Source organism: Podarcis pityusensis, assembly GCF_964106645.2.
Source record: "Podarcis pityusensis genome assembly, chromosome: 13".
NCBI classification, from domain to species: domain Eukaryota; kingdom Metazoa; phylum Chordata; class Lepidosauria; order Squamata; family Lacertidae; genus Podarcis; species Podarcis pityusensis.
This window is the reverse complement of record NC_138038.1, coordinates 19,380,644-19,397,338: the sequence shown is the minus strand read 5'-3', so window position 1 is coordinate 19,397,338 and position 16,695 is coordinate 19,380,644. Positions and strand designations below refer to the sequence as shown.

Genomic DNA, 16,695 nt, shown 5'->3' with positions numbered 1-16,695 from the left:
TGGCAGTCAGAATGGAGCACGTTCGGCTTCCAAAAAAAAGTTCGCAAACCGGAACAGTTACTTCCGGGTTTGCAGGATTCAGTTCTAAGCTGTTTGAGTACCAGTGTGTTTGAGAACCAAGGTACCACTGTAGTGCCTTGTGAGACAGCCTGCCTTCTGCCTTCTGCCCCTGCGTGCTGCTTCTGCTTTTCAGCTGCTGGGGTGGGACAGGAAGGAAGGGAAGCAGGGATTCACACTTATTGGCCAAATGGATCTGAATAAGGCACCTTAATGGATTTGATTGCTTTTGCTGCTGCCGTCCCTGGAGAACATACTCTGTGTGTTCAAGTCTTGCATCACAACACGCCATCACTCAACAGGGCCTGACCAATAGCGAACAGCCAGCTGCCTGCCTAGTCAACATCTCTGGTATCCACCAGCCTTGGGTTGGGGCAGGGGAGAAAATAATTCAAACCTCCTCATCTAATCCCACCCTCTGCCTTGATGCAAAAGTTGCGTCCATTTCCTAGGGCTGACGGGGGGGGGGGGGGGACCAAAGAAATGGTGAAAATACAATTCTGTGTCCAGGGCAGCCGCCTACCAGCTCCATCTAGTACGCAGGCTGAGACCCTACCTGCCCACAGACTGTCTCACCAGAGTGGTGCATGCTCTGGTTATCTCCCACTTGGACTACTGCAATGCGCTCTACGTGGGGCTACCTTTGAAGGTGACCCGGAAACGACAACTAATCCAGAATGCGGCAGCTAGACTGGAGGCTGGGAGTGGCCGGCAAGACCACATAACACTGGTCCTGAAAGACCTACATTGGCTCCCAGTACATTTCCGAGCACAATTCAAAGTATTGTTGCTGACCTTTAAAGCCCTAAATGGCCTCAACCCTGTATACCTGAAGGAGCATCTCCATCCCCATCGTTCAGCCTGGACACTGAGGTCCAGCTCCAATGGCCTTCTGGCGGTTCCCTCACTGTGAGAAGTGAGGTGACAGGGAACCAGGCAGAGGACCTTCTCGGTAGTGGTGCCCGCCCTGTGGAACACCCTCCCACCAGATGTCAAGGAAATAAACAACTATCTGACTTTTAGAAAACATCCGAAGAGAGCCTTGTTTAGGTAAGTTATTAATGTTTGATTGTGTTTTTAATATTCTGTTGGGAGTTGCCCAGATTGGCTGTGGAAACCCAGCCAGATGGGTGGGGTATAAATAAATAATAATAATAATAATAATAATAATAATAATAATAATTATATCTGAACTCACAGTGAACTATTGCTTAGGCCTGTCTACCAGCAACTTTGACCTACCAGTAACTTTGGGTGGGGTAGGAGAAAAGATTTGTTTAACTACACAGGAATCTGCTTTATACTGAGTCACATAGTACACATAGAAACATAGAACCTAGTTCAGAAGGTTCTTGCATTGCCTATCTTAGGTTTCAGGCAGAGGACACCCCCAGGCCTACATGGAGAAGCTGGGGGTTAAACCTGGGACCTTCTGCGTGCAAACCTAGATGCTCTACTATGGCCTTCAACCACAGAGCAATATATCATTGTCTGTTTTCTGATGGCCTGGATAGCAAAAAGTTGTAGCATGCGCAACACCTCCCATGTCCCAAGCTGCATTTTTGTTCTCACCCATCATGTCCCAGCTGCACTTTTGCAAAAAAGGGGGTGTATTTTAGATCTGCCTGACATTATAAAGGCCAAGCTAGCTTATCTGACGTATTCTTTCTAAGCCATGAAGGATAGGTAAAGGTAAAGGGACTCCTGACCATTAGGTCCAGTCGTGGCCGGCTCTGGGGTTGCGGCGCTCATCTCGCTTTATTGGCTGAGGGAGCCGGCGTACAGCTTCCGGGTCATGTGGCCAGCATGACTAAGCCGCTTCTGGCGAACCAGAGCAGCGCACGGAAACGCCGTTTACCTTCCCGCCGGAACGGTACCCAGTGGCGTAGCGTGGGTTGTCAGCACCCGGGGCAAGGCAAGTAATTTGCGCCCCCTAACCTGTGGATTTGCACCCCCTAACCCGTGAATTTGCGCCCCCTAACCCTAACCCTCAGATGTTGCGCCCGGTGCGGCCGGCCCCCCCTGCACCCCCCACGCTACGCCACTGACGGTACCTATTTATCTACTTGCACTTTGACATGCTTTCGAACTGCTAGGTTGGCACCGAGCAATGGGAGCTCACCCCGTCGCGCGGAGTCGAACCGCCAACCTTCTGATCGGCAAGTCCTAGGCTCAGTGGTTTAACCCACAGCGCCACCTGCGTCCCTAAGCCATGAAGGATATAAACAAGTAAATAACCACTGCAGGTTTTTCTCAAAATGCCCATTCTTTTGGTGCATATGAACTTCATACCCGTCCCAGTCCAGAAAACAAATGAAGCAGCCTGTTGTTTCCAAAGAGAAACACTGCTAAAATTGCTTGTAGTTGGAACATGTGGAGGGAGACCTTTTATGGGAAATATGCAAAGAGCTGCACATGCAGTATCCCCCAGAAATTGCCTTTTGTCCCAAGAGGCATCTTGTACAGGGCACAGCTGCTTCCAGATGTGCTCGCAAAAGCTCAGGTTAGCACATTTGCAGGGTCAGTTTTCCCTTTAGAGGTGTAGAGCTTCTGATTATTATTCACTTCCTTCCCAGGCACCTGACAGAGAGAGATTCAGGAGGGGGAAATGGGGAGGAAAAAGCAGAGAGGGATGGAAGAGCTTGTGGAAACGCCTGTGTGCATGAAAACAAAAGAGGAGGGGGAAGAAGGGATTCAGAAAAGAGTAGGTCTGCAGAGATGGAGAATGGAGGATGAGAAGAAGGGGGAATTGATGCATAGGCCGAAGGTCCTTGATTCATGCAATAGCACTCAAGACACATGAAAAACGGTAACTGGGCCAGGATCACACCCAAGGCCTAGATCTGAGCTGTCAGCCCTCTACTAACTCAGCACACAGCAGCATTAAACAACCCGACCCTTTTCTTGCAAATAAGGAAAAGCGATGTGCTATCCAAAAGTAAGAGCCTCATTTTTGTGTTGCATTTCTCTGTTCCACCCTTCCGCGTAGCTCACAGCAACAGTTCAGCCTCACAACAACCTTGGATGGTAGATTAAGCTAAGAGAGGGAAAGAGGGAGATATTGAAAAGGCCACCCAGCGGGGACCCAAACCTGCTTTCCCTACACCTAAGCCAAACATTGTAGCCAATGCACCATGTCTTCCTAACCCTCTGAATTCACAGTGACATGCGGGGGGGGGGGGGGCGATTAGCTGCTCAGAATCTCTTCCAGGGTTGAAGAAAGGCAACAGAACGAAGGGAAAGGGGGAGAGGAAATCCACCCACAAATTGGATTTTAAAAACACAGTGTGGAATGGCTAGTGTTGAAGGCCAGGAAAGGGGCTTGAATAAATGGCAGTGGAACCCTCAGCACACTTACTAGGGAGTAAACAGAACAAGGCTTGTTTTTGAGCAAACATGCTTATAATTGCACTGTAAATAATAATACTGTAATAAATCACGCACACACCATGACACACAGTCAAAGGCCCGCCTATAGACTAGCGTAAAGAATAACAGGAAAGAGAAAGAAAGGAAAGGGGAAAAAACACAAAGTAGGAAGGCAATTCGAAATACTGTCCACATCTCAGGTATGGGCATAGTTTTAGGATTATACTAATGAGGTCGATGAAAGGAGAATTTCCAAATATTCTCTGTACTGCAGAAATGATGATAAAATACTGGTTTGAATGTCCAAACCTGCAGGGCTATGCATGGGGACTCCCAAATATGCAAAAAAGAAAACGAAAACATGTCCCTGTCCCCGGGCCACCACAATAATAAGAGGCCGGGAACGAACGAAGGCAAATTTCCTTGTGTTTCCCATTCTGATCCGACGTGCGGGAAATCCTGCAGCCAGCCAGCCTTTCCCAGTGAGAGCAGAAAGGAAGAAAAAAGGGGGAAGAGATATTTCGCAGGGCCAAAAGGGCAAGTGAGATAATAATGGTGATGTTGATGGTCATGGGAAATCTCCAGCGAGCGACAATGCAGCAGCAGCAGCAGCAGCAGCCCAGATCCAAGGCAAGGAAAAAGGAGGAAGGAGGAATGATGGAAAGATGAGCGTCAAGAGAAAGTGAGCCGCTGAATTCAAGGGCCTTCATTCATTCGTGATTTCCCCCCTGTAAACAGCACTGTTTCCAATTCTTAGCCCCCCCCCCCCCCACTTTCGCTGTTAAGGACTCTCTCAAAGTCCGGGTGGGGCGAGGGGAAATTGAAATGGATAAAACCCACCAAGGAAGGGCGAGCGTGGCTTACCTGGCGCGCGGAGGCATCCTCAGCAAACGCCTAAAGGTCTCCTACAAATCCCACGCCCGGCTGCCAGGGCCATTTTCCTTTGCCTGCCATTCCCTTCTCTGTTAGTCTCCCGCCGGTCGTTCTCCCGATGCTTTATCTTCTGGTCCTTGCGATGTTTGCCTCAAAAAAAAAATCAAAGCATCATCGGGAGGCGAAGCCGGAGGAGAGAAGGAGGGAGAAACACAGACAGGTTGCAACTACTTTGCGGTGCTGGATTTTTTTCTGTGAGGCTCCTCGGTTTTGGTTTTTTTTCAAAGGGACCTGTGAATTCGCCAAACTGGGATTGGGATGGTCCCAGGGAGATAGGGGGAGGGGGAGGAGGCGGGGAGTAACTGGAACCCGGAAGCAGCAGCAGCAGCAGCTTGGCTGGAAGTCATCCGGAGCAAGGCGCGCTCACTGCGCTGCTTTTCCTGAAATCCCCGCCCAGATGCTCTCGCTTGGCTCGGCTCCTGTGTATTCCCAGGAGCCCGGGATGCGAGCTGACGACGCGAGGCTCGCCTGCCTCCTGAGGGCAGCAGGGAAGGGGAAGGAATAAAGGGGCTGGATGGAGGGGAAAGAGATGGGAAAGGGGTGAGGGTGCAAGGAGACGAAAGCGCAGGGAAAGGTTGCAGAGTCTTCGCGCTGACATGCCCTCCAACGTTTCTCCGATGAAAAGAGGAGCGTCCTGTTCCATCATCATCATCATCATCATCATCATACTATCTATACCCCCACCAATCTGACTGGGTTGCCCAAGCCATTTTAGACGCCTTCCAACACATATAAAAACATAATAAAACATTAAACTTTTTTTTTTAACTTCCCTGTACAGTGGCACCTTGGGTTACAGATGCTTCAGGTTACAGACTCGGCTAACCCAGAAATAGTACCTCGGGTTAAGAACTTTGCTTCAGGATGAGAACAGAAATCGTGCTGCAGCGGTGCAGCAGCAGCTGGAGGCCCCATTAGCTCAGGTTAAGAACAGTTTCAGGTTAAGAACGGACCTCCAGAATGAATTAAGTTCTTAACCCGAGGTACCACTGTATGTGCCTTCAGATGTCTTGGCTCAGGGGTCACATAACTCCATAACCTCCAACATTTCTCCGATGAAAATAGGGACATCCTAAGGAAAAGTGGGACATTCCGGAATCAAATCAGAAACTGGGACGGCTTCTGTAAATCTGTGACTGTCCCTTGAAAATAGGGACACTTGGAGGGTCTGCCTTGAGCTCGCAGGTGAACCCACCACCCCCTGGGTCCTAAGCATCATCTCCTTGGTTTGGGCTTTCAGAGATGCCTGTTCATCTCCTGGTGGTTGAAACATCAAGGGATCAAATCATGTTGCCTAGAAGGCTGCCCACCCCTGGGTGGACCTGGAAGGTCACTTAAAGGCTCACTGGGGGGTTGCAGCCAGATCTCAGGTGGGGAGCAGCAGGAGCACTGCCAGCATGCAAATCTAGGGTGAAAGGATAGGAGCCAACTATTAGGGGCTGAGGTCCCTTGGCTCCCCCCAACAAAATATTTATGGGGGGGGGGGCAAAGTTGATGGGCATTGCCATTCAAATGGTGCATGTGTGCTGCCTCTTGTGATTGACTATGCAAGGCAACGCTTAGCTGCCTCCCCTATTTTATTTGATTTTATTCAGGTTGGCACACTGGGGTTAAGAAAAGGGGTCCCCAGACGCATGTTTGGGTTAAACGTGGGTTCTGGGTCTGAACAAGTTGATGATCATCTGGGCAAAATGCCCTCGTGGTACCGTACCTTACAGAATATCATAGGGCAGTGACCCAAAAGTTGGCATTTCACACTATTTCCCTTGGATTATGGGATGCCCTTTTCACTGCTATGTGAAACAGCAGCCACCAGTTGTTTCAGATCACTCATAAAAATATACTTTTTTGGCCAGGGGAAAGTTTGAGCTTCGTTAATGTGTTTGAAGTACCCAGGTTCCTGTTTTATATGCCTTGACGCTACCATTTTAGTAGTTTCATGTTGTGTTTTTGCTTCCACGACATTGTTTTGCTTCTATGTTGTGCATCGCTTAGTTTTAAACCTTAAGAAGTATATAAATGCTTTTAAATAAAAGAAAAATAAGTAACTTTCATCCAGTTTGCCATTGTTAAACAAGGTTCTAAACTGGATAAGCCATTGGTCCAACTTTTCATTTATTCCTACATATAATATCACAGATAAACCATTAATCACTCCAATAACAGAATCCCCGGTGGGGCCAGTTCACCCATTCAGATGCCAGTTTTTAAGTTATAACAGTTCTTTAGAGATACATTGTGGATGGACCAGCCCTAAGCCTCCCTAATATCCAAATTAGTGTTGCTGCTGTACACTTTCTGTAGGGAAGGTGGTCATAGATGTACCGTATTTATCTTGTTATTTACACCCAGGCAGCGAATGTGTTTAATCCTGCTAGTAGCCGCCTTCTGTCCCCATAATTCTACTCACTCCACTCCACCCCCAGATGAAATCTCTCATGAAAGATCTGGAGGGGCTGTTTAGAGGATCACTACAGTTATTGTCCATTAGCGTTTTCATCTCCATTTTGCAAATTGCAGATTGTACTTGATGGCCACATGTTTAGATGGCTTTTTAAAAGCAGATTGGGCCAATTCCTGGAGGATGAGTCCATCCATGACTACAGGTCGCGATGGCTATAGGCACCTTCTTGATTCAGAGGCCATATGCCGTGGGATCCCCATTTCTGTGGCTTAACAGAAGGAGAACGTTATTGTCCTCTTGTCCTTGTTGTGGGCTTCCCACTGGCATGTGGTTGGTCACTGTGAGAACTAGGATGCTGGACTTAATGGGCTGATCTTGCTGGGGGTCATATATCTTTCTTCATCATGGTCCACTGAGATAGGCCACTGTATTCCCATTTTCCAGACTGAGGAACTGAGGCTGAGAGATAATGCCTTGCCCACAACCTCGCAATGAGTCCCTAGCAATTCTGGACAACACTAGGGTATATCTGAGTAACTCAGCTGGTAGAGCATGAGACCCTTAATCTTAAGGTCATGGGTTTGAACCCCATGTTGGGCAAAAGATTCTTGCATTGCAGGGGTGTTTGGACTGGACCACCCTTGTGGTCCTTTCCAGCTCTATGATTCTATAGTGTAACTGTCTTTGCTTCACTGCTTTAATGTTTGTGCTTTTTAATGGTTTGTTTCAGTGTATATTTTAATTAACAATGTTTTAATGTCATTGCATATTTTAATTTTGGAGACGTGATTTTGTTGCTTTGGAGTGTTTCTCCCCCTCTTCCCTCTTCATCTTTCCCCATGCTTTCTGTAACATCCAGCTTGATGATTTGGCAAACCCAAGTGCTTTCTCACATGGGTTTTGGAATCCATCTTGACAAGGCACAACACAACACCCCCACCCTCTCTTGTATTTACCCTACTTCTCTCTCTATTGTGCCTTATGAATATAAGGTAAACAATTCAGAGGTTGAAAATATCTTGCATACTCATCTCAAGATGAATAGGTTATGTGCAACCTCTCCTTAGCAGATCAATTATTTGGCCTATTAATTCCTGGCTCTGATCCTGCATAGATTATCCCCCATAATTATTCTTGTTTCCCTAAGATGAAGGAACTGAGATACACACCTCCTCCAAACTGAGACTTGAACTCAAGTTCTTCCAGCACCTTCCTGGAGCGGCTGGCTCTTGGGAATGAAAAACTGGGTATGAGAATTAAGGTAAGAATTTGCTGGTGATGGGGAGAATAGCTGGTGCTGAATGGACAGCTCCAAAAAAACTGCTCAACCAGCTTGCAGAAGAGGATAAGAAGGAAACCCGTCTTGCGGGCTGATGTTGTTGATTTACATTTAAGTATTTTGTTAAAAAGGTAAAGGGACCCCTGGCCATTAGGTACAGTCGTGGCCGACTCTGGGGTTGTGGCGCTCATTTCGCTTTATTGGCCAAGGGAGCCGGTGTACAGCTTCCGGGTCATGTGGCCAGCAGGACTAAGCTCTGGCGAACCAGAGCAGTGCACAGAAACGCCGTTTATCTTCCTGCCGGAGCGGTACCTATTTATCTACTTGCACCTTGATGTACTTTTGAACTGCTAGGTTGGCAGGAGCAGGGGCCGAGCAAGGGGAGCTCACCCTGTTGCGGGGATTCGAACCACCAACCTTCTGATCGGCAAGTCTTAGGCTCTGTGGTTTAACCCACAGCACCACCCGCGTCCCTAGTATTTTGTTACATGCAGTTAAATATTCTAAACAAAAAAAAGGCAGAATCCCAGACAGAGAGGGAAGATACAATCTGATTCCCACAGTGTCCAGCCAATCTGAGAGGTCCATTGTTTCACTTTGAGACATGTTTCAGTTTCTGACCAATCCGGTACAGATCTTTGAGGTTCACCTCTTGCAGAGTTTTTAATTAAAATGCAAAGGTGGATAAATTACAAAAAAACACATTTTCTTTTAAAATGTGGACTCTCCAGGATATCCAAATAGGTGAGACTTCTGGCTAATCTAATCAGCCATTATCCGCTAGAGAGCTGCTCGCCTGGGCATTTAGAAAAACACCACTAGATCAAAGAAATATTTTGTAAGGATATGTGTGAAACCAGGGTCATCTCTGCTGGCTACAACTAATTGAAATGGGATTTAAAAGTCCTGATGTAGTAGATATTAAAATATAACACATTCAATTGGCTCTGCTTTATTAGTCCTTAAGGTGCTGCCATGCTCTTGTTTTGTTTTATTATAATTTCTGCTGCAACAGAGGAGCTGATATGAATATAAGACAATTCCCATATGCAGATGACACAACTTTGATGGCAGAAAGTGAGGAGGAATTAAACAACCTCTTAATGAGGTTGAAAGAGGAGAGCGCAGAATATGGTCTGAAGCTCAACATCAAAAAAACTAAGATCATGGCCACTGGTCCCATCACCTCCTGGCAAATAGAAGGGGGGGGGGGGAATGGAGGCAGTGAGAGATTTTACTTTCTTGGGCTCCATGATCACTGCAGATGGTGACAGCAGTCACGAAATTAAAAGACGCCTGCTTCTTGGGAGAAAAGCAATGACAAACCTAGACAGCATCTTAAAAAGCAGAGACATCACCTTGCCAACAAAGATCCGTATAGTTAAAGCTATGGTTTTCCCAGTAGTGATGTATGGAAGTGAGAGCTGGACCATAAAGAAGACTGATGGCCAAAGAATTGATGCTTTTGAATTATGGTGCTGGAGGAGACTCTTGAGAGTCCCAGGGACTGCAAGAAGATCAAAACTATTCTTAAGGAAATCAGCCCTGAGTGCTCACTGGAATGACAGATCCTGAAGCTGATGCTCCAATACTTTGGCCACCTCATGAGAAGAGAAGACTCCCTGGAAAAGACTCTGATGCTGGGAAAGATGGAGGGCACAAGGAGAAGGGGACAACAGAGGATGAGATGGTTGGACAGTGTTCTTGAAGCTACTAACATGCGTTTGACCAAACTGCGGGAGGCAGTGGAAGACAGGAGTGCCTGGTGTGCTCTGGTCCATGGGGTCACAAAGAGTCGGACATGACTAAATTACTAAACAACAACAACAAATATGGGCAGGGCTTTTTGTCAGCCGGAACTCACAGGAACTCAGTTCTGGCACCTCTCAGGTGGGCGCTATTGCCATTCTAAGAGAACAAGGGCGGAGTTCATGGTGAGTTCCGGCACCTCTTTTTCTAGAAAAATAGCAGTGTATATAGGAAACAATGTCACAGAGGCATTAGCTGGAAACCCTCCATTGATCTGACAGTGCTGAATAGGCCCCACTGTATGCTGTATGATATATACATGCTGAAAAGCTACAATGAGTTCCAGCAGTAAAACGGGTGTTCAGGTAGAAAGACATGATTTCATTCCACCCTGGGCTCCCATTTGAGAGGAACAATAGTATAAAAATAAAGTCAATAAATAATGAACATAAAATAAATACGTTTGAGGAGTTTTCTGTTAACACTGAGTGACCGTCACAGTGCAATAGCAAAACTAGTAGCGACAGATAAGTCTCAGGCAACTCTGAAATTATTAATTTAAGAACAACTGATTGCTTTTAACTGTTTTTTGAAAGGCAACTTTTAACTGTTTTTAGAAATTTTCACTGTATTGTTTTAGTATTGACATGTTTACCGCCTGGGGCTCCTTTGGAGAAAGGGTAGTATAAATGTCATTTAAAAAAAAAATCAAGAGGGAGGGAGAGGTCCAACCTTTTCCTTCTCTACCTAGTTACTATACAGCGGAAAGGAGCAGCCAAGCATACTAGGACTCAGTTTCTTGACTTTAAGAAAGCCGACTTTATAAAACTTAGGGAAGTGCTGGGTGAGATCCCATGGACAATAATACTAAAAGGAAAGGGAGTTCATGATGGCTGGGAGTTTGTTAAGAGGGAGATACTAAAAGCACAACGTCAGGCAATACCAATGAGACGGAAACATGGAAGGTGCCTAAAGAAGCCAGGGTGGCTATCTAAAGACCTTTTAACTGAGTTAAGATTAAAAAAGGATGTGTACAAAAAATGGAAAAGGGGGGAAACCACCAAAGAGGAATTCAAACAAATAGCCAGCACGTGTAGACACAAAGTCAGAAAAGCTAAAGCACAGAATGAACTCAGGCTTGCTAGAGAGGTTAAAAGCAACAAAAAAGGCTTTTATGGGTATGTTCGTAGCAAAAGGAAGAACAAAGAAACAGTGGGGTCACTCAGAGGAGAAGATGGTGAAATGCAAACAGGGGACACAGAAAGGGCTGAACTCCTCAATGCCTTCTTTGCCTCAGTCTTCTCCGATAAAGAAAACAATGCCCGACCTGAAGAATTTGGAGCAAATGATTCAGCAAAGGAAACACAGCCCAGAATAACTAAGGAGATAGTACAAGAATACTTGGCTAGTTTAGATGTATTCAAGTCTCCAGGGCCAGATGAACTGCATCCAAGAGTATTAAAAGAACTGGCAGATGTGATCTCAGAACCACTGGCAGTCATCTTTGAGAATTCCTGGAGAACAGGTGAAGTCCCGGCAGACTGGAGGAGGGCAAATGTTGTCCCTATTTTCAAAAAGGGGAAAAGAGAGGACCCAAATAATTACCGCCCAGTCAGTCTGACATCAATACCAGGGAAGATTCTGGAGCAGATCATTAAGCAAACAGTCTGTGAGCACCTAGAAAGGAATGCTGTGATCACCAATAGTCAGCATGGATTTCTGAAAAATAAGTCATGTCAGACTAACCTGATCTCATTTTTTGACAGAATTACAAGCCTGGTAGATGAAGGGAACGCAGTGGATGTAGCCTACCTTGATTTCAGCAAGGCATTTGACAAGGTGCCCCATGATATTCTTGTAAAGAAGCTGGTAAAATGCGGTCTTGACTATGCTACCACTCAGTGGATTTGTAACTGGCTGACTGACCGAACCCAAAGGGTGCTCATCAATGGTTCCTCTTCATCCTGGAGAAGAGTGACTAGTGGGGTGCCACAGGGTTCTGTCTTGGGCCCGGTCTTATTCAACATCTTTATCAACGACTTGGATGATGGACTCAAGGGCATCCTGATCAAATTTGCAGATGACACCAAACTGGGAGGGGTGGCTAACACCGCAGAGGACAGGATCACACTTCAAAACGACCTTGACAGATTAGAGAACTGGGCCAAAACAAACAAGATGAATTTTAACAGGGAGAAATGTAAAGTATTGCACTTGGGCAAAAAAAATGAGAGGCACAAATACAAGATGGGGGACACCTGGCTTGAGAGCAGTATATGTGAAAAGGATCTAGGAGTCTTGGTTGACCACAAACTTGACATGAGCCAACAGTGTGACGCGGCAGCTAAAAAAGCCAATGCAATTCTGGGCTGCATCAATAGGAGTATAGCATCTAGATCAAGGGAAGTAATAGTGCCACTGTATTCTGCTCTGGTCAGACCTCACCTGGAGTACTGTGTCCAGTTCTGGGCACCACAGTTCAAGAAGGACATTGACAAACTGGAACGTGTCCAGAGGAGGGCAACCAAAATGGTCAAAGGCCTGGAAACGATGCCTTATGAGGAACGGCTAAGAGAGCTGGGCATGTTTAGCCTGGAGAAGAGGAGGTTAAGGGGTGATATGATAGCCATGTTCAAATATATAAAAGGATGTCACATAGAGGAGGGAGAAAGGTTGTTTTCTGCTGCTCCAGAGAAGCGGACACGGAGCAATGGATCCAAACTACAAGAAAGAAGATTCCACCTAAACATTAGGAAGAACTTCCTGACAGTAAGAGCTGTTTGACAGTGGAATTTGCTGCCAAGGAGTGTGGTGGAGTCTCCTTCTTTGGAGGTCTTTAAGCAGAGGCTTGACAACCATATGTCAGGAGTGCTCTGATGGTGTTTCCTGCCCGGCAGGGGGTTGGACTCCATGGCCCTTGTGGTCTCTTCCAACTCTATGATTCTATGATTCTATGATTCTAGTCTCAGGAATTGGAGAGGAAAGATAACTCTGGCAACTAGGAGGTCCTGTAGCACATCACATTAGGCTAGTTTGGGCCCAGGGGTCTCTAGTTGCTGACCTACAATCGAATTAATGTGTGACATTTTAATGTATTTTTCATCTTTGTTGGAAGTCGCCCAGAGAGGCTGGGGAAACCCAGCCAGATGGACGGGGTACAAAAAATAAATTATTATTATTATTATTATTATTATTATTATTATTATTATTCAGTGTTCGTTCTGAGCCAAGATGACCATATCAGAGGCCTATCCATCTTCTACATTAAACCCTCCAAGAGGGAAACACCGTTTACCTTCCTGCCGGAGCGGTACCTATTTATCTACTTGCACTTTGACGTGCTTTCGAACTGCTAGGTGGGCAGGAGCAGGGACCGAGCAACAGGAGCTCACCCCATCGTGGGGATTCGAACCGCCGACCTTCTGATCGGCAAGTCCTAGGCTCTGTGGTTTAACCCACAGCGTCTCCCGCATCCCTCTTCAACCTTTACCCTGCTATTATTAGGAATGGTCTCCTCAAACCTTTTTATCGGCCTCACAGGTCTGCTCTAAGCCCTTGCCAATGTCACTTCCAGAAGCAAGATTCTTCCGAGGGGTTGCGAGGGGGATGAGGAGGCAGCCCATCAGATTTCAGACCCTGCCCCCCTCTGTGCGCGCAAGGAGGATGCTAAGAGGAGTCTGCCTCCTTAAGTTTGACCTACATAAGACCTGCATTGTTTATTATGTGTCAAATGACTATTGTTCTAGGGAGACCTGCCATCTGTTTCACATTTGGACCTGGGTAAACAGTTCTAGTCAGTATATTAATAGGATTGCTGTTGCGATTAGAGGTAAATTAGGAAGATGTCGATTTAGCCCAGCATGGTCTGCTCTGACAGAAGCTTTCCAGGGTCGCTGGCAGCAAAAGGTCTTTCCCATTATCACTCAATCCTTTCTGAAGAGGGGATGCCAGGGACTGGGGAGCCATGCAGAGTGGCTGGGGAAACCCAGCCAGATGAGTGGGGTATTATTATTATTATTATTATTATTATTATTATTATTATTAAACATGGAACTTTGTTCATGCAAACTGCTTACATGACCACTGCATCTATCTTATACAACACATGATTCACTTGTGGAGGTTCCAGGTTCAAATCTCCAATCTCCAGTATCTCATGAATGAGAAAGGCTTCAGGAGACCTCCTGCCAGTCAGTCTCTTCTTCATCAGTGAACACTCATAGCTGAGTAAGATTTCTTCCATGAACACATTCTTAACAGTGAGTCTGTAAGTGACTGTGGAGGCCAATTCTGGATCCTCACATCCTTCCATAGTGGGGACATAGGTTTCCAGGCAGGAGTTGATCAAGGTGGTAAAAGGTAAAGTAAAGGGACCCCTGACCATTAGGTCCAGTCATGACCGACTCTGGGGTTGTGGCGCTCATCTCACTTTATTGGCCAAGGGAGCCAGCATACAGCTTCCAGGTCATGTGGCCAGCATGACTAAGCCACTTCTGGCGAACCAGAGCAGTGCACGGAAACGCCGTTTACCTTCCCGCTGGAGCGGTACCTATTTATCTACTTGCACTTTGACGTGCTTTCGAAATGCAGGGACCGAGCAACGGGAGCTCACCCCTTTGTGGGGATTCAAACCACCGACCTTCTGATCGGCAAGTCCTAGGCTCTGTGGTTTAACCCACAGCGCCACCCACGTCCCAAGGTGAGGGTTTCCCAAATGTGCCTTCCTCTTAGCACAGTGGTGTCCAAACCTTTTTCAAAGAGGGCCAGATTTGATGAAGTGAAGGGCCGTGGGGGCTGACCAAAGTTGTTGACCTTTTGTAGGATTGAAGTTAGGCCCCCGAAACGGACTTTGGACATGCCTGTCTTAGCACGTTTCTCCCTTTCATCCTGAGTTTGAGCATCTTGAAAGCCCATGACAACTTTGGTAAAGGCTGTTCTCCAACTGGAGCGTTCACAGGCCAGTGTCTCGCAGTTGTCAGTGTTTGTCATTTGGTTAATAGCTGTACACAACTCTCCCAGATTTGAAAATACTGCAAGCTCATCTCTAATTTCTTTTTGTGGAATTTGTGAGAGGACATCAGCAGCTACGGTGGAGTTGCGGTTAAGAAGATGCTGGTAATGTTCTTTCCAGCACAATGCAATAGTGTTTGGGTTAAATCAGGGGTAGGCAGCCTAAGGCCCAGGGGCCGAATGCGGCCCAATCACCTTCTCAATCCGGCCTGCAGGTGGTCCGGGAATCAGCGTGTTTTTACATGAGTAGAATGTGTGCTTTATTTTAAAATGCGCCTCTGGGTTATTTGTGGGGCATAGGAATTCGTTCATTTTTAGCTCCAAAATATAGTCTGGCCCACCACATGGTCTGAGGGATGGTGGACCGGCCCATGGCTGAAAAAGGTTGCCGACCCCTGGGTTAAATGATTGACAAATAATATTAGAAACAACATCAGGAGCCCAGTAATCTTGATACACTTCCACCATGAGGGTTCTTCTTGTGTTACAGCCCTGCTAGTGTTGGAATGAAGTCACAGAGGTGATGTGAGGGAGCTTGACCAGAGTCCAGTACCAGAGAAAACTACCCTCAGCACTGCCTCCTGGACTACGGCCGAAATGGTCTTCATAGGAGGCTTTGTCCCTATTTTAGCCCAAGCATTTTGGTCTGTTGTTCTGCCTAGGTTGTACTCCTATGCCTGGCTCTCTCTATTTGCATTTCCCATCCTACAGTCAATCAGCAATTTATAAATAAAAGAATAACTCTTCAATTATGAAGCAGATTGGATCGAACGATGTTCAAAAGCCATCGTGCGGCACAGACTAGTCCCTTCCCTGAATAAGCTTTTAAGGAATGTCATAATCTGTAGCAGCTGAAACCAGGAAAAACTGGAGCTTGTCACATAAGGCATTGGCTTTATGGGTCTCCATCTATCCATAAAGTTTCTGATTCTGTATAACCCTTCTGTATAACACCCCACCCTCTCTCTTTTTTAAAAGGCAACCAGTTTAACATGGTTATCCTGCAACTGGGTTTTTTGTTATGGGGAAATAATGGCTAGCTGTGCCGTGCCCTGTATTTTGAGAACATTCCCTTCCATAGCCAATGGTGCAATGTGTTATAGGAGAAGACATTTCTCAAGATCAACAGCCACCTGTGCAGCAGGAGCTCTCCATGATGGTTTGATTGCACTTATTCCTAAAGAAATTGGACATACCTGGTGTAGTGGCTAGGAGATATATCGCTATATCGTCCAAAACTGCTTTGAAGTCCATATCGTAATATTGGTTTCATAATTTCCGACCTGGCAATATATTATGAATCATGATGTGTGTGTGTGCTATGCAAGAAAACCACAACGTGTTTAGCTGGTGATATATCACAATGTTGAACACCAGATATTGCCCAGCCCTACTGTTCACCTCAAAAGCATTTACATACATAGTAAAGGTAAAGGGACCCCTGACCATTAGGTCCAGTCGTGGCCGACTCTGGGGTTGCAGAGCTCATCTCGCTTTATTGGCCGAGGGAGCTGGTGTACAGCTTCTGGGTCATGTGGCCAGCATGACTAAGCCGCTTCTGGTGAACCAGAGCAGCGCACGGAAACGCCATTTACCTTCCCGCCGGAGCGGTACCTATTTATCTACTTGCACTTTGACATGCTTTTGAACTGCTAAGTTGGCAGGAGCAGGGACTGAGCAACGGGAGCTCACCCCATCGCGGGGATTCGAACTGCCGACCTTCTGATTGGCAAGTCCTAGGCTCTGTGGTTTAACCCACAGCACCACCCGCATCTCATTTACATACATACATACCTATATATATGGAAGGGCTGCCTTGAAGATCTCTAGAAATTCCAGCAGTGGACACCCATAGCTCTGCCCCCCCCATCCCAACTCCCCCAAGAGCACATAG

The 16,695-nt window shown here is 46.5% G+C and overlaps 1 protein-coding gene across 2 annotated transcripts in view; it reads right to left on the bottom strand.

Moving 5' to 3' along the window:
- The window catches only part of SAMD14 (sterile alpha motif domain containing 14), a 34,475-nt gene extending 29,508 nt beyond the window's left edge, over positions 1 to 4,967 (bottom strand). The window contains exon 1 of one of the 2 annotated variants that reach the window (XM_080979430.1): positions 4,291 to 4,967. The gene's annotated coding sequence lies outside the window, so the exon portion shown is untranslated. The remainder of the gene's footprint in view (positions 1 to 4,290) is intronic. The other variant, XM_080979429.1, reaches the window with a different exon arrangement.
- Between the last annotated feature and the right edge of the window lie 11,728 nt (positions 4,968 to 16,695).